This window comes from Varroa jacobsoni, unplaced genomic scaffold (genome assembly GCF_002532875.2).
Source record: "Varroa jacobsoni isolate VJ856 unplaced genomic scaffold, vjacob_1.0 scaffold_857, whole genome shotgun sequence".
Lineage (NCBI taxonomy): Eukaryota > Metazoa > Arthropoda > Arachnida > Mesostigmata > Varroidae > Varroa > Varroa jacobsoni.
The window spans coordinates 219,188-239,927 of NW_019213759.1; the positions used below are offsets into that span (position 1 = coordinate 219,188).

The 20,740-nt window shown below is 45.9% G+C and overlaps 1 long non-coding RNA gene across 1 annotated transcript in view; it reads right to left on the reverse strand.

Moving 5' to 3' along the window:
• The window catches only part of LOC147752955 (uncharacterized), an 85,675-nt gene that overhangs the window by 48,835 nt on the left and 16,100 nt on the right, over window positions 1–20,740 (reverse strand). Inside the window, exon 2 of the long non-coding RNA XR_015312682.1 lies at window positions 9,930–9,993. This is a non-coding gene — a long non-coding RNA (uncharacterized LOC147752955). The remainder of the gene's footprint in view (window positions 1–9,929; window positions 9,994–20,740) is intronic.

A 20,740-nucleotide genomic window follows, 5' to 3' on the forward strand; every position in this document is an offset into this window, starting at 1 on the left:
TGAGATACAGCGACAGGAGCGAACGTTATGCTACTGCCGTTGTTGTTTTTGTTGTTGCCGATGTATCCGTCCGGCGATATCCTTGTGCTACCAGCTCGCAGTCGCCATTACCGCTGTGACCGTTAATGAAGCGACGAAAAGCCCACTACTCTCTGGCTCAGTCACAAAAGTTCGAACTGTTTCATTGTGTGCTCCTCACCCAGCATTGCTACTTTCGGTTGATGTTCACCTCCCTCCCCACCCCATTTTTCCATCCTCTCGTTCAACGTGGTCCCCGTCGCGTTGTAAAGTAAGCAGGCATAGCTAGAAGCACAGATGCGTTGACGTTGCTGGCGCAGAGACGTGCTGTTGTTGTCGATGAATCAGGCTGCAACGAAAAAAGGCAACCAAAAATGCGATACACGCTCACACAGCAGGGAGAACTCACGAGAGTAGGAGGGGGAGCTCATAACTACGACAGGGCAGGCACGACGCACGCACGTACGCACGCACGCACGCACACACACACACCCACACACACACACACACACACACACACACACACACACACACACACACACACACACACACACACACACACACACACACACACACACACACACACACACACACACACACACACACACACACACACACACACACACACACACACACACACAGACACACACACACACACATCGATCCTTTGCTTGACAATGATGTGACTGCCGCCGCTACTGCTACGATGCCGTTGATTCTAATGACGGCAATGAGGTTGTTGGGTTCGCCGCACCGACAATAACAACAGCGGCGACAGCGAAAGCCCCCTTACGCTGCGGCCCCTTTTGAGTTTCTATGTTTGCGAGCACATGTGCACCGGGTTCTATTCCTGCTGCGATTTAAAGGAACTACTCGAGTAAATATCATTGTTGGCGTTTCGGACGCTGCCACCATCTAAGTCGCAGAAAAGGAATGAGTCGCAGCGCTTCGGTCGCAAGCGTTGTCTGTGATGTCTGTCCATCCGCAGCGCATTGCCGCCTGCCAGACGCTAGCAAACTGCGGACAGTGCCCAACTGGTTACGAAAAAAGCGAGGTTTGTTTCTACAAGAGGGGATCTGGTGAGCGCAATAAATGAACAATCAGGCACGACGATGACAACATCGCAACAATATATGACCCCGCCATCGCCCGTACCCATTTGTTTCCTGCCCTGAAATTCAAGCATCTCTACTGTATCGCCAGCCCCCGCAACCTCGTCTACCACATCGTTACCTGCTGGCGCCGCCGCCGCCGCCGCCGCCGCCGCCGCCTCAGCCATCATTGATACGGTTTGACCACCAATCGTGAGGAGTGCTACTTGTTCATTTCTATCCCAAACGTGTATGGCGTGTTCAGCATATGGGAAGACAAGTTCTATCTCAATCGGCCGTTGTAGCGGCAACGATAACCATACCAGTAAAAGCATTTGCAGAAGTCGTCGCGGTAATTTGGGTCGAGGCCATATACCAGACACGGTCATATCTGCTTTGCTCAGATGGGCTCTCCACTGTTGAGTAAAGGAGTTGGATTGCGTTGCATTCAGGTTGCCTCACCACCTAGACGTACGCTTCGCCTAGGGCACAGACCGTACGATATAAGATTTGCCACCGTCGCCGCTGCTGTGTCTCTCAATCGAATCTCTTCTTTTGAATGAGTGTACGTTTTTCTAAGCGAACATAGCATTGCCCTACTGGGAAGTGCACGGGAAATCGATATTTTAAACTACGGCTTTTAATTGAGTGCTGCCTCGTTTTGATAGCCAGAATGTTAGCCGTTCAATGCCGTATTTGTATAGACGACAGCCTTTGCCAGTTCGACGCTCATCAAGGAATTCTGCATCTGATATCTATCATAATACAGATCTGCTTTAGAATTCTATTGGCTGCTTGAGCACCTTTCGCCTGCCTGCTTTGACTTCTCGTCATTCTCTCTGACGAAGAGTTAGCTATCTCCTGATGTCTTTGATAGGGCTAGTTAGGACGCAAAAGTGACTTTTGGGAACGCACACAGTTCGGGTCCCGCCCAGTAGTTTTTTTCTTCCTGCGCCCGTCTGTAGAGAATTGCTGCATCTTCAATTGTTGTCGAGCCCGCACCAGCCAACCCCATGGTGGCCGAGCATTGTTACAAGGAAACAGGCAGTCAGACCGGCGATGGGGGTACTGATGCGCATTTCTAAGGGCTGGAAAATCAACTTTACTGATCTGTTTTCAGTTTAAAAAAGAAACAATCATACCGGTGATTATTACCACTATTATGCTACATGTGACTATAACTACGTACGCAGGGTCGTTAACAATATCCGCTACCCCTTTTTTTTTTTTTTTTTTATTGTATCTACTCCGGATATGCGATTTGTTTAACAAACTGAACGCTATTGTGCTTATTTTGCCACTACTGCGAAGGTGCACTTGATGACCGTACAACGACTTTTATTTTAGTGACATCAATTGTATCTGCGTGTATCGTGTCGTGGCACGGTCTACCAGATCGCTTCGGTCGGTTCAGTCGCAGCTGAATGTTCGTCAGGCGTCGTGTCTGACCGCTGCTAGATATTACCTAGATTGGTAAATAATTATTCTTCGAACTAATCAGATGCATTTGTTAGACACGCTGCAGTAGTGGCGTACAGGTCCGCCATCGTCCTTACCCAGCCACCTCGTTAAGCACCAGTGCCTGGAATTTCTACCTAGCCTATCGTCGCTGTGTCTACCTGCTTTGAGCCTGGTATTCCCCGCATAACTAATTGGTCAAATCTGGCAGGCAAAAAATCAGTGCCTAACACCAGTGAAATGTTCGGATATTTCGCTATTGGATAAGTCGGACACTTAGGCGAGCGTTTAGCCTGCTTTTTTGAAACGTTGATCTAGCAATAGCCGCAGTAATACCACACACTTACAACTCAAAACACCCTGAACGGGTCTAATCGGCGTAAATGAGCGATATTTCGTCTGTTATATATAGCATACATCGAGCTAAGGGGGCTCTTGGGCATATCGGGACCACAAAATTCAACCAAGTGACCAAGTGACCCAGTCACATTTGTGACCGCGCATATTCTTTGCTGGCCTGTGAAACGGCACCGGAAGAGCGTAGTTAAACAATAATAAATGTAGCCATAATTTATGTCAAATTGAAACTCGATTATCTTAAATGCCGGCTACAAAAAAGCAACAGTCCCTTGATTTTCTCAAAAAAAAAATGAAAGAAATAAATAAATACCACTCCGCCCTGTTATGCAATTCACACAAAAATTCGTCGTTGGTAGCGGTAGCTTTGCTTTTGTCATTTGCCTGCTTATCCTCCATCAGCCGCTTAACATTTGTTAAGGCTTCCACCCGCGACCCCACGGTTCCGGTCAGTCGAAGAACGTGGTAGTTGGTCCAAAATATAGTCTAACCCGGGTGCGCAACTTAGCCGTTGCGGTAGAAGCGATAAAGCAGCTTGCGCTCCGCTGTCGCGGCGCAATTGCCGTGGGGCGCTGCGAAACACTAGCGCAGCCGTCGAGTGTTGTCGCAGTCATAAATTAGAAATTTCACTAAACACCCTTCACGCTGTTTGCTGTCCTATCGTCGCGTTGAGGTAGTCGGCGACTGGCTATCTAACTTCACTTATTAGCATTCGTGGTAGTGACACGAAAAGCGAAAGTGCGTTCAACAATTTTCGGTCAATGGCGCCGGCGGCGGTGGCGCCAGCAGTAGTAGCGGTTTAACTACGCGCGCCCGCCAGCCGATGAGAGCTGAACCAGACCCCACTCGTCGCTAACTTTAAATTTCCCCGTTTATTTTATTTGGGCGCGGCTGTGGACGCGAGTTCCGAGGAGGGTGTGGAGCCCGCAAGGCCCGCCGCCGCTGTTGGTCGGTCGGTCGGTGTTTTCTTGTCGGCTACGGCAGCCATAGTATGACAACCATTACTATTACTAGCACTGCTTGTCTAATAGCGCTTCTTCGACCAGAACGAGAGAGATAGAGTGGGGGGAAGGAGGGAAGAGATGTGGAGACAGTAAAATAGTTGACGCGCTGGTTTGCGCCGGCGAGTTTCGCCGGAAACGGTCCCGATTATCCACTCGCCAGTGGCCGCTGACGCGCACAAGAGGAGTTGCGGAAAGCCATCACAGCTAGGTACTACACAGAGCCGAGGTCGGAAGACGTTCATCTCTTGCTGCTAGCATAGTTCCTGTTGATGCTGCGCTCACATCAAGAGTTCGGAGTGCTTCAGGGAGTTTTGTTCATTGTTGTCTCAGTCCCCGCCTGTCTCACTTTCGATGCAGAGGAGAAAGTCTAGATACTTGCTGTCTTTGACCATCGTTCGTTTTCTCTTCTACATTTTGTTGGGTGGTTTTTGAATTTTTTTTGTGTTGCAAATCCACCTCACCACGCCGTAGCAAGTACTGCTTACTTTAGTCCGGGCCAGGCATTTCCTTCCAACGAGAAGGTGCGCCCCCGCCTCCTATAAAACGAGCTCTCCACAACGGCAAAAGCAACGCGTCTCAGTCGCCGGAGCGATCACGGGAGTGGTCGCTGTTTGGTCGTACCTCAAACCAAACACCCCGATGATACCTCCATCCAAGGCTCTTCCCCCGACGAAACTGCTCAGACTCGCGGACGCCGCAGTGAAAAACAGTTCGGTCGCGACTCTCGGGTCTGTGACAGTGGCGGCCTAATTCTGCTGCAATGGTCTCAGTAATGCTCGAGAAAGTGACGAATTTTCCGCTAATTTATATTTTCAAAAAGCAGCAAGCAATAAGCAAGAACAGAGAATGAAACAAAAAATAGCGAAAATCTACAACGCACCTACTGCTACCGCTGCTGCTGCTACCGCCTCTTCTGTTGTGGCCGCGCCTAAAAACAGCCGCCTCCACCACCCACTCGCTGAGATCGGACCGTTCTGTAGTCCTGTATATTGGCAAACGAGATGCGACGGTGATGCTACTGGCGATCAGCGGACGAAGCTACGCCCTATGGACGGTGTTCGGCTTCCACTAAGCTGGGGCAGCGAAGAGGATCAGCTACTATGACGACTACCACTAGCAGACGCAATTGTGGATAGAGTGCAAAGCCCGTGCCAATCGTACTACGCTCCGCGCCAGTTCAACTGAAGTTCCTCGCCACCCACTGGCCAGGAAACAGCTCCTCAAGCTGCGTTGAGCGATCTAGATCTGGGAGGGGGGGGGGGTAGTCGAAGCGGGGAGGTTAAACGTGGCCACTGAGTGAGAGGTAACAGTAGTTGAACTTCGTTAATGTAATAGTTAGGAATGGCGGATGAATTGCACTCGATGGGAGTCGAAGTGTACACAACAGAGTCCATAGCTTCGTGCGCGCAGCAGCAAAAAAAAAAAGAAAAAATAAAAGGAAAACTAGAGAGAGTACTAGAAAGGGGATATGGCACCCCACCTTCCTATATTGCAGCGTTAGTTCCTTCGCTGTATCGGGAGCAAAGTCGCTAGTGCTTAGGCAAACAACACAAAAAATATGGCTATACATTCTTGGAATTTGGATCAGTAGGCGAAAGTTACACGGCTAGGGGAGCTGTACGCTGCTGAATATAATTTTCCTACGTAGGTTTAATACTAACTGAATCTTGTTGTCTAAATGTTATAAACTGCACTGGCCGTAGCTGGTTCTATTTTATCTATATTGTCGACTCCGTAGAACAGTCACCCAACATCTTCGGAATCAGCATTCATTCTACATAATTTTATTTGTAAGCATCTTCTTGCATGTTTATTGAATTATGGCTACATAAGGGCGTCGTATTAACTCTATGGAGAAGAAGTTAGTTAGGGAATAAAGGGTAAAGGAAAGATGCAAACCTTTTTTATATTCGGATGTACAGATACGGCCAAATCCAACGCTCTCGCTTCCATACGCTCCCGAATCAATAGCGGTGATCTTAGGATAGAAACAACAACCACGTTTCCCGATGATATTACATGAATAGTCGCGATGGCCACTTTCAGGTTAGGAAGCCGAATTGAGAAAGAAAAGCTATATACTCTAAAAAAGGACATCGTTACCGCTAGCCGTTGATTCAGGCCGCCTCAACCAGCTGTGAGGTTGCACTCTAGTTTATATCTCATACGTTGGTAACCAGTCATGGCTATGGTGCTGGATGATGCTAGCCTCGTATTGTGTCCTAAACCATCCTCTATGGCCCGGGAGTACACTCGATTCTTCTTGCATCATAATGATTATAGGTATACACATAGTGGTCACCATGCGCTCTCATGGTCAACACGATTTCTCCCTCCAACGACTCCCACTTCACGAACAGTGTCGTACACAAAAGAAGCGACAAAAGCGGAGAGTCCAAGGTCGCGAGAAGACCGACTCGATCCGGTCGACTAACTTAAACGAATGCTAATTGGTTTGAGGCAAAGCTTCACTGACGGTTGTCGGCTTACACCCTTATCTAATGTTGAGATAAAAGTAAATTTAATCTAGCTGTAGATTTCGGACAAAGGTCTTACGAGCGATTACGTCGATTAAAATATTGGTGCTTAGATCAGTTTTTAAGATTCGACGCTAAACGAAGGGGTTCTCTTATTTTTTTTTTTGAGTGCGAAGTTTTCAATACATTGAGGCTTTCGTATGCCTCAATAAGGGCCCCCGATGGGAGCATCGGGTAGACCGAATGATCTTGAGCCTGAACGATGTCTTTACAACAAGTTCGCTCGGGAGAACTCTCACGCGAGTTTCTCGTCAGATTTGCTGAGCTCTTCCTTGTTTGCCATTCTAACGGATCATTGCAGAAACCTCGGCCGTCGCCGGCTAAAATAGAAAATACGTCATGGTTATTGACTACCCTCCCGCTGGCCGTATCAATATGCGTGCTGTGAAATTGAGCGGATTCACCAGTGAAAACATCACTGCGAATAGCGCCAATCTACATTTGAGATATGGCCAAAATGTATTCAAGCTCAAGCGGAGTGAGGATACAATCGCGTGTTATTGATTTGACTCTACCTGTACTATACAAAATTGTTCAGTGTAATGCTCCAGCCGAGCTGTTCGTAGGAACAGTTCTTCCCTGTGGTATTTCCCTAACTCTCTAATAGCCCTAAATTCATATCGTCGTTGCGTTTTGAAGACCTTTTTGACTACAATCTTCGGCACTCTATTCGCTACTGTTGCACTAAAGTATTACGGCTTGAAATTACCGCTATTCCCATACTAACTTTGTATTTCGCAACCATTCCCGCCTAACACAGCCAAGTGACTTCGAAATGACCAGATGCATTCATGGTGGGGCGAGTGGAAGGCGAGTACGATACGATCAAGGAGCTAAACCCCCGCGCATGACAAGCCTCCAGCTTCGTCCGTATCTGTTCACATTCACTCTGTTGCTTGTTATGCATCGCTATATTGTACTCAACGCGTGATATGCAATAGGACACATGTAGTTTAGGAGGTCGGTTAGACAAGCTGCCGACACAGTAACACTACATGATATCCTTTAGGAGCATCGTGGTTGGATCAGTAATGCCCGATCGGTTGGCTCGTGCCGGACGCTCACTGCTTTCAGGGCTAGTCGCGGCTGCTTCGAAACGGTCAGCTAGTTGATCGTGGCCTTAACCAACCATAATGTGGCTATCGTAACCTGAATTGATCTAATTCCATTTAAAAATTACCCCCTCATGTCGTGCTCCCCAGCAACTGATAGACTCCTCTAACTATATTTTTTGGGTTTAAGAGCGATAAGGGGGAGACAAAAGAGGAGGCGCAACCTGGCCAGCCTGTTGCAATAGGCCTGCGTACCCGTTGCTGGCTGCAGCAGCAGTAGCAGCAGATGACCTTCAGACGTCATTTAGAGGCCGAAGAGTCTGGCCGTCGTACTCCGACGCCGAGGATCGGTCAAACTGTGTCAGCGAACAAATGCGACTCGATGCAACAATAACAGCGCCTTCAAGTAAAAGCTCCGCTACGAGCAAAGTACTATTGAGAGCGGACTGCATCTTTCAGCTGCTGTCACTAAGATGAAGATCGGCCCGACGACCCGAAGAGGAGATCTGTTTGCTCCTCGTCGTCGCAAACGCATGTATCATCGGATGCAGCTACCGCGCAGGACCACTGCAACATCAAAATGAGGCAGGCTGCAGACGTCCGAGCTAGAGCGCGCGCGCCAAGCAGCTCACCCTCATCGTGTCAGATTGACCGAAAAAGTGAGAGCGGTTACTAGCGGCCGGCGGTTCGCCAGCCAGCCAGCCAGCCAGCCAGCCAGCGAGCCAGCCAGGCGGGCCGGCCGGCCGGCCGGCGGGCGGGCGGGCGGGCGGGTAGGCTTCAGGGACATCACTGTGATGATGTGAAATGGGGATTGTACGTTCGAGCACATCATCTCATGTCTGGCTAGAGCTGAATGCCAGTCGCTGCTCTCCGTCCTTTTCTCGCTTCCACTTCCTCCACGGCTACACAGTCTTTCGTGCTTCGTAGTTGGACGCGCCGACGATTACTGCGACTACTGCGGCCACCGACAATCCACTTCATTGATAGTTGCATTAGGTCATCGGCGCCACCACCTTCACCTCAAGAGAATTGGCGGTGGGGGTGCCACAAGACCGATGGGCTGGGCTATACGATTTTGGAATGCAACGTGTTACAAGCTAGCGACTTCCCGACTACACGAGTAACGAACTAGTGCTGGTTTGGCCGCCATGAGCAGGGCGAGTATTGATACGATAGCCAATGGTGCACGGAAAACACGGACACCCTTTCTAGCGAGATGCCAAACAGCTAGAATATCTGCCATTTCGTAGTCATGTTTTATTGATGCATGCCAAAAAAAAAGAAGAAAGAAAAACTCTTGATAAGTGCAAGTACCTGGTAGCCATCGCTTGTTCGTAGATGTAGAAGTCTAGTTTCAGCTTTGAAAGGCTAGGCGGCATCGGAGTCGTTGCTGAAATACCGTTTATATCGATCACTGCAGTCAAACGCTCGATTTGAAGAAGATCGATTGGTATACTCGTATTATATATCGGTGTACGTATACGGTATATTGGATTCGAAGAAGTGTCGCTGATAATATCAAGTCAGGTTCAGTGTCATAACACACGGTTGTGTTCCTACGCCGTCTGATTTCGATTTGTCTCTGACAATTAGATATTACTGCGGAGTATTGGCTAAATATGAAAGAAACGAAAGTTGCAAACATTGCAATTTAGAAATTACAGAATCTGTAAGACCCGTCTGGCAATATCGCTATGAAAAAGATAAGTTGCTTTATAAAAAAACAATGCTGCGTACAATCTGCACGTCGACACGGTACTAGCCTGGGTATTGTATACGCGAGAAAGACCTGCCCCGGAGCTAGGTGCTCGTTCAGACCGATGACAAAGAAAGTCAATTTTTTCTCACTTGATGTCTATATTTGCCTATTTCAATAGGTGTATATATATATATGTTCCAGCGAAGCTGTGTTAAAACGACGCTTCACTGTGAACCCAATGAGGATCGGACAATAAAAAACATAATTTTCTGTTTATTTAAATGTGCAGTTGTCCGGTAATGTCTGACCGTTGTGTAAGGATAGCTGCTAGGCCAGCCAGTAGTATTCACTATTAGACAGATTGGTACGGTCCTAATTCTAAGCCGCGAGTATCGATCGTACATCCTGTGCCGGGTATTGTAATAACTTACATGACTTCAACCCGGTTTTCTAGAGGTCACGACGAGTGTGCATTCGCAATAGAACTAAATACCCCGTAAAAACAGTGCTCCCCTACGATTCAAGCGATTGTTATTAGCGAAACTGTGTGTACGCGACAGTAATCGGGTTAGTAGAAGTGGGACGTCGCTGTTTCGACCCACCATATGAATATGTAAAACGTATGTCAATAAAATTAGATTATAGAAAATCATTATGTCAATATTGGGTTGTCGTATCGCTTCAGGATCACCAGAAACTGTCGTCTCACTTGCCTTAAAAATAAGCGTTGAAGTATTGTAGGAGGAAGTTTCTGTCGTCTGCTATTGTACACATTGCCTGCAACGGACATGTCAACAAATGACTTTGTGAGAGGTAATTACTTGAAATGGCCCCGCTCGAGACTCCTGATAAGTGATAATTCCATATGGCCATTGCTATATATGTGTGTGTTATGATTGTTACCACTCGCTCTTCTGACCAGTAGCTGGCTATATAGAACAATGTACGAGGATGAAAATGACAGCACAAATAACATTCGCTGAGTTACCTAAATACGAAAACATTTACTACGTCATGTCGACGATGTCTGATTTATGCGGTCCTAACAACTTATCAACGGCGGTCCGTTTATCTATCGTAAAAATACGCCAACGACCACGTTGTCGTATTACCATTATGTATTTTCTATACATACAATCACTGCTGAATAATGTTATAGCAGGCCTAATCGTTTGTGTGAGCAAACATGGAAGGGGGACTCGCCAGATGCAATGATATAATAGAAATACACGCACTCAAAATGGATTAGATCGTATTGGATAAATATACGAACATGTTTGCGTAAATATTTTATTGTAGCCGATAGAAACGCGTAGAAATCCCGGTAAAAATTCAACCGGGTATTTCTGTTGCCATCGAGGTATTAAGTCCGAACGATTTGAAATTTATAAAATTATCCGCCATGATCCATTCACATCTGAGCCGATCAGGGCTGAGTATTTTTCGAAATATTAAGTTCCTTTATTATGTGATGTCACGATAGTGTCAGGCCATTTTAGCTAGCTATATATATATATATATATATATACATTTGATTAATGTAAACGATATAGATAAACAGTATGTATTACGCTCTGGACAGAAGTGATATGACAAAAAGCGTACATTATACGTTGATACGTAATCAGATCTCTGCTATATTTTATCAGGCCGTCAGCGATCGACATCGATATAGCAGACGTACGCGGTGGATTTTGTAAAAATATTAATGTTGGCATAATATTTTTAGTCGAATACAAAATTATAGGGTTGCCGGATCCTGTAGCGGGCCAGTGTTAGCCAGGTTTAGTTCGCAAAAAAAGCCTAAATGCTTGTCTTCTTTATGAGGATGGCCTTAACGTTCGACGTTTAACTAACAGCTACGAGTTTTACTTTTAAAAAAAGGTAACATTCACATCAGCTAGTGCACAGGTTGCTTCTTTTCGGTTTAGATGTTTGCGTTCGATCTCGATAGCATGGATGGCACGAATGAGGTACTGTTTTTCATTCCGTCTGCTCTATTTACGTTGAAAACTCTAGCCAACTTCGACCGGTTGCCGAAACACTGCAGCTATATCTGCCCCATCCGTAGTGGACTTCGTATAATGAGTCGCTCAACGTGTATGAATTTCCCGGTAAAAAATTTTCTATTCCATTGGCGAATTCTTTATGATACGGCTTGTCTTGGCACCTATTCATGGTTATCCATTCCCGCCTTTTCCACGCTCTTTTCCTTCTGCCTCTCGCAGAGTGAAGCTTTAACGACCGGGCATGTCTTAGGCGTGTGCTCAGTCGCATTGTTAGGGTCACTTTAAACATTTTGTCGGCCTCGTGCCGAACGCTGCCGGCAGCTTCGCCATAGCCAGCGATAGCAGCAGAAGCTGCAGTCGATGGACTGCGCGCTGACAAGTTTAAAATTCCACGAAGTCGCAAACCTCTCTCACTTCATCGCCTAGAAATAGTACAATATCGATGCAGCGTTGGCGGCGGCACCAAATAGTTCGCTTGATCTGCTGGCCCAACTGCCGCCGCTGCTGCTGCCCAGCGTCGTCCGCTCATTATTGCCCGAGGTAGTAGTTGTGCTGTTACATTAGCTGTGGCATTAGCTACCCTGTGCACCGCCAGCTAGGAATCGCTCAGGTTTTAGAAGACGCGACCGGATCTTGGACGGCGACCAGTGGGTTAGATGAGGAAGGCTATTGTAAAGATGGATGCAGTGCTTTTCGGGATTTTCGTGGCCAAGAAGCGACTAAAAGTAGACTACAAAGTGGTTGACTTTATTCGCTGGGGATGATGGCTATTTGTGCCGGCAATTTCCACAAAATCGACATAAATTTGATTTCGCTACTGCCGTCGTGGCATGAGCGCTCGACGAGCTATTGAGAGGCTCTGAGGGGTTTTCATCCAGGGAAGCAGCATTTCGTCATTCGACTCAGTGGCTTGTTAGGGGGCGAGTCCTTCGCCAGCACGCACCTCGGAGGACACGACGGCATTAACTTGCATCTGAATTTGTACTGTGATCTCTACGTGTCCTGTTTACCGAACAATTATGAACAAGCAATGAAGCGGCTTTACCACTAGTAAGTAAATAAATGAAAGCAAAGAGCGAACGATGTAGATAATTATATGAAATGAGTAGAGCAAAATCATTGCGTGGCCTGCACTCCCTAAATAGTTTATCCATAATGGGCCATAATCAAATGATTATAAGGTATTATAATTGTCACTATGAAGGTGACGAAATGTTATTGCAGACTATAACTCGATGCCTGAGCTTTCGTTTCTTTTATGAAGATCTGACAATGATCTTGATTTTGTTTACCTACAGTTGGGCCTAGCACTTAAATCATCAAAAATCTATACAGATTCACAAAAAGAACTAATTCCCTCACTTTCTATGAGTGAAGTAGACGTTATTTTGAGTCTATTTATTTAACGTTGTTGTTGCTATTTGTCCATAATGTCCTGTCTGCAAGACGTGTATTCGTTCTCAGTCGAACGATAGCATCATACAAGCATCTGGGATTCGCAGGCGTGTCACACTATGAAGATTCTGGGGTCGACCCAGGTCGCGCCCTCTGTTTTATACACCCTTAAACTTTTTAAAACCGAAACATTCGCTACTGGTTCAACGGACTCGCAGCTTAATCACCTGAACTAATAGAATGAACAGCATTTGCGCTTACTACAGGACCTCACCGACCGTCACAAAGGTTAGTGACGTTAGGAATAGTCATATATGAGGTAAACACCCTTGCATGATCGATGCACCGTTGCGTCGTAAACTTTGTACTAGCATTACTATGCATCGTACCACTGTGCCACACTTCAGCACCAAAAAGGCTAAAGGCGCATAGTTTAGCACCCTGTAAATAGGCAGGCACAACAAAATCAGTCCCTAAATCTGCGTGTTCGAACACCTTCTAAGATGCCATTCCATCTTTGCATGAACTTTTCATTGCAATTGACCTCTGCTGGCCAAACAGCTGACTAAGTTCTAATCATGAGTTCGATTTCTTTCTGATTTTTTCTTTTTTTTTTTTTTTTTTTTTATCTAAGAGGTCTGTTATCGTTGTTCGCAGGACAGCTTCAAGAGCGGTTGCGTAAAGGTCATTCGGTTGGTTGTCTGATGCATAACGGTATACACCGGCTCGTGTCTGTTTGTCTGTACACATGCTTAGACAACCCATAGCATCGCAACTAATACAGAAATGCCGGCTACTCCGTCAGGAAAAGTGAAAGCGTTGTAACTTCGGCTTAGACCCCCCAAAAATCGCGCCTGCTAATTCCACCAGCAGCCCAGACCTTAGCAGCAACACGGGTAGCGTTCTTATTGTTGTCGTCGTTGTTGTTGTTGTGTGGGCTAACTTTGTATATATATTTCAGAACCTATCTTCTCTTCCGTTGACTGATTTTAGCTAAATATTCGACTGTTGGTACCGCTGCTTTGCGACTGTGCTTTCATAGACAACTTGCAACTCAGTACCACATCAGTGCATATGGACCACGTACTAAGATGTTAGGCCGATAATCTTCTCGAGTTTCGCCAGCAGGACCAATCTAATGGGTGCAGTAGCAACAACAAACTGGTGTTCGCTGCAGGTCAAACGCGATGAGGCCAATGGCCGATGCCATGTTATCGACGTTCAGTCCAGCCATCATGTTGCTATCGTCGTTGTTGCTGTCGGTGCAAGCTTACGAATTTCTCTCCGCCTCTTGTATCTCGATTTTTCCTAAAAATTCCCAGATCCCGAACTGGTCGTTTAATCTAATCCTTCGTAACCTCCTTGTGGCCGCGCACTCTAATAGAACGCCATTTCAAACAAACGTCCAAACAGCAAATACTCTATGCAACACCCGAATCGTTAGTGGCGAGCATCAACAACGGTTAAATATGGAAAACCAGAATCGCCTCGTTGACTCTGCGCAGCCTAGGCCGTTCAGCCTGAACAAACGACTATTCACAAATCTGTTATTCCGGCTAACGATTTATAATATCCGCGACATCAAAGATAATCAGAGCTAGCAGAACTTAGTAACGCTGCTGGCCCTAGCGAATGTTCGTACCTAGCGAACATAATTAAATACGGAACTTAATACACAAAAATAAACCAGTCGCTGTTGCTACCTAACTATGTTTTTCTATTATGTACAATATATATCACCACAAGACGAATTGCCGTGCAGTATATACTATATATCTTGTACGTCCTTGTATGTTACTGCCTGCTGGCTGTCATTAGGCGATGATCTCTTGCTCTTTTTTGGATCACTTTTAGCTGCGAAGAAAATGTTCAGGCCGTTCGATTACATAATCTAATATATTCATACACGAGATTCGACAGACTCGGTGGAAATTTCCTCACATCCCTCTAGGATTGCTACATCTTTCAGCAGTAAGCGTTTCGGCCAACGATATTCTTCCGCCTTTGCTCGTTCGTTGACTTTAGCAGTTCTCTAGCAATACGTACAGCGACTGCCCGTCATCAGTATCAACGTCGTCCGCTGTACTCACATACGTACATGAAGGATTAGTTTGTACGCTACGCATTACCGCAACGATTCGCGATAAGCGACAATCCTAAATCAGACCCAAGTATGATAGATATGCTGGACGGAGTGCATTTTCGCTTATTATGTACGTTGGTTTCATCTTCGGCTTGTTAGCGCCATCTCTGTATTAGAAATATTGGATCGTATGCCTCTGACTGTTATCCAGCTACTGGTTCATCTATCGCCGTATGTTCTAGCTGCCTCCAGAGAGCTGCTGCGACGTTCATTTCTAGCCACAATCTGTGCCCAATCTGGCATCCCTTGAAGACGAAATGTTCCTTGTCTAACACGCATCTCGTAATCGGAAGACGCGCTCCTGCAGTTGTTATTCAGTCAGTCAAAGCTAGTGAGAGCCAGCATCGTTCAGGTTAGCCTGTCGAGGAGTGTGGATCTGTCGAAGTGCTTGAGTACCCGCGACTTGCTTCCATATGAGCCAGCACATAAAGACTACAAGCATCGAATACTCTATTGATGCTTACCAGCCAACCAGTCAGCCAGCTTCACTGCTACTATGAGGGAAATAGGATTCCTTTATTATAGGAACTGTCTGCGCGGGAATATTTTATAGGGTGACTGCTAAGTATAAACCGGGCATAGAAGCCGCAGTCGTGGCCGCGATAGTGATGCCTTTAGAGTACACATCCATCCCGTTTGTACACTTATCTATCTCATATATAAATATGCATAGAGCGAGTGCGTCTAGGCCGGGACGGAGCGTGCACTGCGCCGTATGTCGAGAGGCCCATTGAACAGCAAGACATGAACAGTCGTTAATAGTAGCTAACGGGCCAGTCCTGGCAACGGATCGTGGCCAGGTCCTGACGCTGCTAGTAGTAGATGATTGCGCTGGCCATGATGATGATGGAGATGAAGAGACGAGGGTGGCATCTCGTAAACAGCAAATCTGCTGGTACACTTTCGCTTGACTTTCACCATCAGCTGCTGCACATGTGTACTATCCGACTGTTTCGCGCTACGAGGACAACTTAAACAAGGCATACAAATATGGAATCGGTCGACTTGTCTGCATAAGCTACCAACGTAGAAAAAGCAGCTCAACTTAGAAAGTGCAATATTCTATAAACGAATAGATATTTATCTACGACAGGCATATAGATGCATGCTTCATTTATCATGTGTGCTATTTGACCTCAAAGTAAGCGTTGAAATGCAATGAAAATCGACGCCGAGGGTGTCCGTACCATCGTTATAGATCCATGAACTTACCTATCAGTTAGAACTTAGGAAAGTAAGGAATGTGCCATAAACCCATTCTGCATCCGCGGCTAGTTGGTAATTGCGCATAAACATAACGTGCAATACATTCGAGCGAAGCGATGTCGCTACTGTAGCTTCTATTCTGCTCGCACGTAACAAAAGCTGTCATGTTTGTCATTTTTATCCAGTGACGATCCCTACTGACGACATGTCTCTACTAGTTGATTATTGGCCCAGGGGAATTATTTAGGCTGCCATCCGTTCGCTGGTTAACTTTATACGAAATGATACCTTCTCAGATGCGTCACGGCTCCTTGCGTCAAGGGCAGCGCTTTTGTTGATCAGCTTCGTTTTCTCGTGCTTTCCTCAGCATAAACCACTGTAGCTCATTTTCGTAGCCAACTTTTACGTGCATACATATGTTCATACTGCCTACCCAGCCTCTCTGTACCTGTCGCCTATAAGGGTGCACGCAGTCGGCCAAACAACAGTAGAGTTTCTTCGGGTCGCTCAATCTAGCTATCCAGTTTATGTAGTGATTTATCCTCTAACGGTAGCTGAGCGACAGAAGGCGGAAGAAAGCCGGGACCTGCGATGTGACGATGGCTCGATGCTGCCGCGCCTTTCCCCTGCCAACATACGAACTCTAAAGCCTTTGAAACAACGGCTCCCGAAGTATCACTCTCCCTTATACTTCGCAGTCCTTCGCCATCTGATCAACCTCCGCCGCCATCTTGGAGAGATCACGTGAGGCTGAAACAGCCAAACAACAAGACGGAGTGAAAATAACAAATTTGCATTCTATGAGAACAGAAGAGAGAAAAGACACCGCCAAAAGATGGAACAGTGAGAGTTGAAAGCCGAGTTAGTGAATTTACCCAGCAATAACTTTTTCCTAGTGAACAGTAGCGTTTTGGTATACGTCTGCTGGACGGCAGCCTTGGTTAGACATCTTCGACGGAGGTGAACAAAGACCGTTCGAGTATACCAAGCGATAATTATACTGGTTTTCGATTGGTCGTTCGGTGAAATGATATAAATCGTTCTTTCATATAGATGTTACGCTCTATAGAGGTGTCAGTTATTGTACAGCGCTGCAAAACTACAGTGGTGATTTTCGATGATTACCTTCAGCGGATGGGGGAATCATTGCCTACTCACTAAGGCACTATCGTATAGAAACTGATTATTACAAAATTATATCGCACATTCATATTTATTTCTGTCTTTAAGCCATTTTAAATACGTCCGATTAAATAAATTTCGTAAAATTATACAAATTAAGGTTACTCGCTTTAACGTTTTCTCCTCGTTATTGATATATCAGCACTACAACATATAAGGAACTGGTTGCAGACTGATTTGATATTCCCATGTTTCTCCAGCCGTATTGTTTTTTTTCTTTCTTTAAACGTCCTTTTCGATATTGAGGGCTCACAGATAGGACAGTCTCTCTGCTTCGGAGCGCCCGAGGGACGTCCCTCGATGGCCATCACTGGGATGCCTGCCGGATGTGCTACGGTGCGATACCCACTCCCTAGGAACTACTGACAAAGTCGACTCCTAGCAGCTTTCCTATCGTTCTTGGTACAAGAAAACGAGAAAAGAGCGTGCTTGGACCGTCTGCCTGAGTCAAGATGAAGCAAAAATGATATGGATTCCAGGAACAGCAGCCGAACGAGTTAAGACTTTGGTTCTTACATAGGAATTAATGGGAAAGCTCCTCCGTCTATAGTTGCTCACCCAGCACTCATCGTTGGTATACTTACATTGTATGCTTTACATGAACACGATCGATATAGGCACATGATACTAATTGATGGGCCTCCGTGCGACCAATAAAAGTTTGTATTCCGGTTAATCACATTACATAATTACACAACAGATGCAAATGAAGGGAAAAATGTTGAAAATTATGACTGCTGTAAAACAATGTATTACCGGCAATTTATTCACAAACAAGAAATAAAGAAGTTTGCCTGCTCTGTGCTATAATTGCTCTTAAATCATGAAACACGTCAGCTCTTTGTTTGTGCCTCTTTCTACTCACCAGCTTTGTGGGTGAATTCTACCCCAGAGGAAGTTGCGTAGTTGGCGGCACTACCACCCGCTGACAGGCACACTCTTGTGTATCCATCTAACAGATATGCGTGAAACTCAAGTTAGTCAATGGAAAGTTAGACGTTAACAAAAAGCCAAATCAACTTTTCTACCAAAAGAAAGAACTTGATAGCGAAAAAATTCTACTGAGTATAGGAGAAAAATACGAGCAACATACTAAAAGAGCCTGACGAGTTCCTTGCATTCGCACTTTTGACTTTAGGACTTGCCTGTTTGGCGCTGCGATGACGGTTAGATTTTAAAGAGGTCAGAAGGGTTAGTGTCGTTTGGCGAAACGCATCGAAGTCATCGCTTTTTTCAGACACCAAAGACCATGTCACTGGAGTGGGGTCACTTTCCCCTCGAGAAAACCACCAGGATCACACGCGATGGTTTTGAAAGTCAACGTGATAGCCATGTAGAACGGCCAGAATGGTATGGTATGGTATACACTTCTGTGTTGCCCCTCGCACTCAGGGTGATACTGGAGGTTATAGGAAAAAGCCATCAAGAACAGACTTCTTGACATCTGTGTCTTATTCGTCTTTTGCTAGTCGTCGTTTGTCGGTGTCCTATTCGGAGGGAATGCGAAAGCATGGCGATGGAGGACAGAAGCTATGATTAGTTATCTTTAGGCCTTTTCTTGCATTTCTGCTACCACCAGCACCGCTATGGCCGCGCATGGAAATGAGCATTCCTGCCGTAGTTGTCAAAAACAAGTCATGACGACCCGTTTTCTCTTAGTGTTCTCAAGTTAGCTGACTTTCTTTCACTGAGCTATGAGTTTTCTTATTTTCGATTTGGATGAGGATATTTCTCCGTGTCATTGTTTGCTGTACGTCGACTTCATCCTGCTGTTGACCTCACTACGAGTGACAGAGCAAACGGTAGTAGCAAAATAGGTTCTGAGCTGTAAACCTGAAGGCAAATAAGAGAGGAGGGGCGATACTTTCGACGAGGCGACGTATCTGCTAAAGGTCACAGCGGAATTCGAGCTTGTCCGACAACAACTTTGCATCTGGGACAGGGAAAAAAATTATCTGTTCTATAATATTTTTGGAAAGATATACAAACGTTCGCGTTGCTTAGATAAAGGTACCACCGACGGTAATTTAGCTATAATAACTATTAATGGAAAATCTAATACAGATAAAAGGTTGCGCTAGTATTCTAGTCTTCAAAACAGCAAACGGAGTCTAACGAAAAACAACACAAGATAACAAACTAGGTTTTCGGTAAAAACCAGCATGTTAGTATTGTGTAAAACAACGCTCTATGAGTGTTTCTCCTTCTAAATGTATTCATATTGCAAAAATAGCTTCTCATAAACATGTATGAACTTAGATCCCACAGTAATACCCCACTTTGATACGCCTTGTCAATTATTTAACTTCGCAAAGTTTGTCGACCGCTTGTGGAGCCCTTTCCCGATAAAATAGTCGGTGCCTTCTGCGCTAAGCCATGCATACCTCTTTGTAATAATAGGTAGAAACGGTTGCGACTGAGCACCTAAAACGTACTGCACTCGATTAGGACACCGAGCTTGCCTGTATCCGACACGTCTTCCGCTATATGCTTTTAAATGGAAACCTGACATCTCGAAACAGTAGGTTCAATAGGCGCGAAAAACATTCTGCATATTACACTATTTGATCTTATTTTGTTCACTACTGATAATACTGATATGATCGCCTCTATTTTAAGCATAAGCTGAAACGAGAGTGGAGGCAGCAACTGGTGCGGCTTTGCGTTCTAACTTTACGCGAAGTCGATCGCCGCCACGGATACAGCCGAAAGGTGATGGAGGAAGGAATACTCCTTTCTCTCATAGTCCCATTTCTCGGTGTCTTTCAACAGATCTGCAGACATGGATCCTCTGTGTCCTAAGGACTCGGATACATCTTTGCATGCCACCCTCGGCGAGACCGAGGGCGCGTACCGGACGCCACACGAATCGGAAGAGTTCCATGCGTGGGCCCTCAGCACCCCCGCTGAAAACTCTGTTGACTTTAGTCTTTTTCTCTGCGAGACAGCGAAGTTTAGGAAAATGGGACAGCTCGAGCGACGTCAAGAAAGAGGGCGAAGATAAAGGATAACTGCAAAAACTGTTTGCTCGTTTTAAAGCCCCCTTTTTTCTCGCGCTTCAGCAGCACGTTTTCGTTGTGAAGAACAAGAAAAAAGGTGGAATGGCTTTAGTAAAAACGGGCAGTTTGAGATCGACTAGGCAGCAGGCAGAAGAGGCAAAACCCTGTATGATCTTGGGGATGGTGGAAAAACGGGGATGTTTGTAGCGTTGTTGCGATGCTGAGAACTTTCTGTAGCTCCGTTGCAGACCCCGCTCGAGTCGGAATCAGCTGAATATCAACTGCCTCTACAACTATTCCCAGTGTCGTATTCAGTCTGTTAGTTCCAAGCGGGCGCACCCCACTTCGATCGTGCAGACCAAAGAGTGGCTAAAGTTTGTGCGTTTGTTAGCATAAAGCATGACGAAATATTCATAGAGGCAAAACTGAAGCCCTGTGCCCTGCGGAGCTCCGCGTCTTTATAGCGACTCGAATGATAACGATGGTGGCGACGGAAGCAGTGGCAGCGATTGCTCGCAGCAGACAAATGGACTAAGTGCGTCAATGAGACAAAGGCGATTATGGTGTAAATGTTAGTATGTGCGTTTACA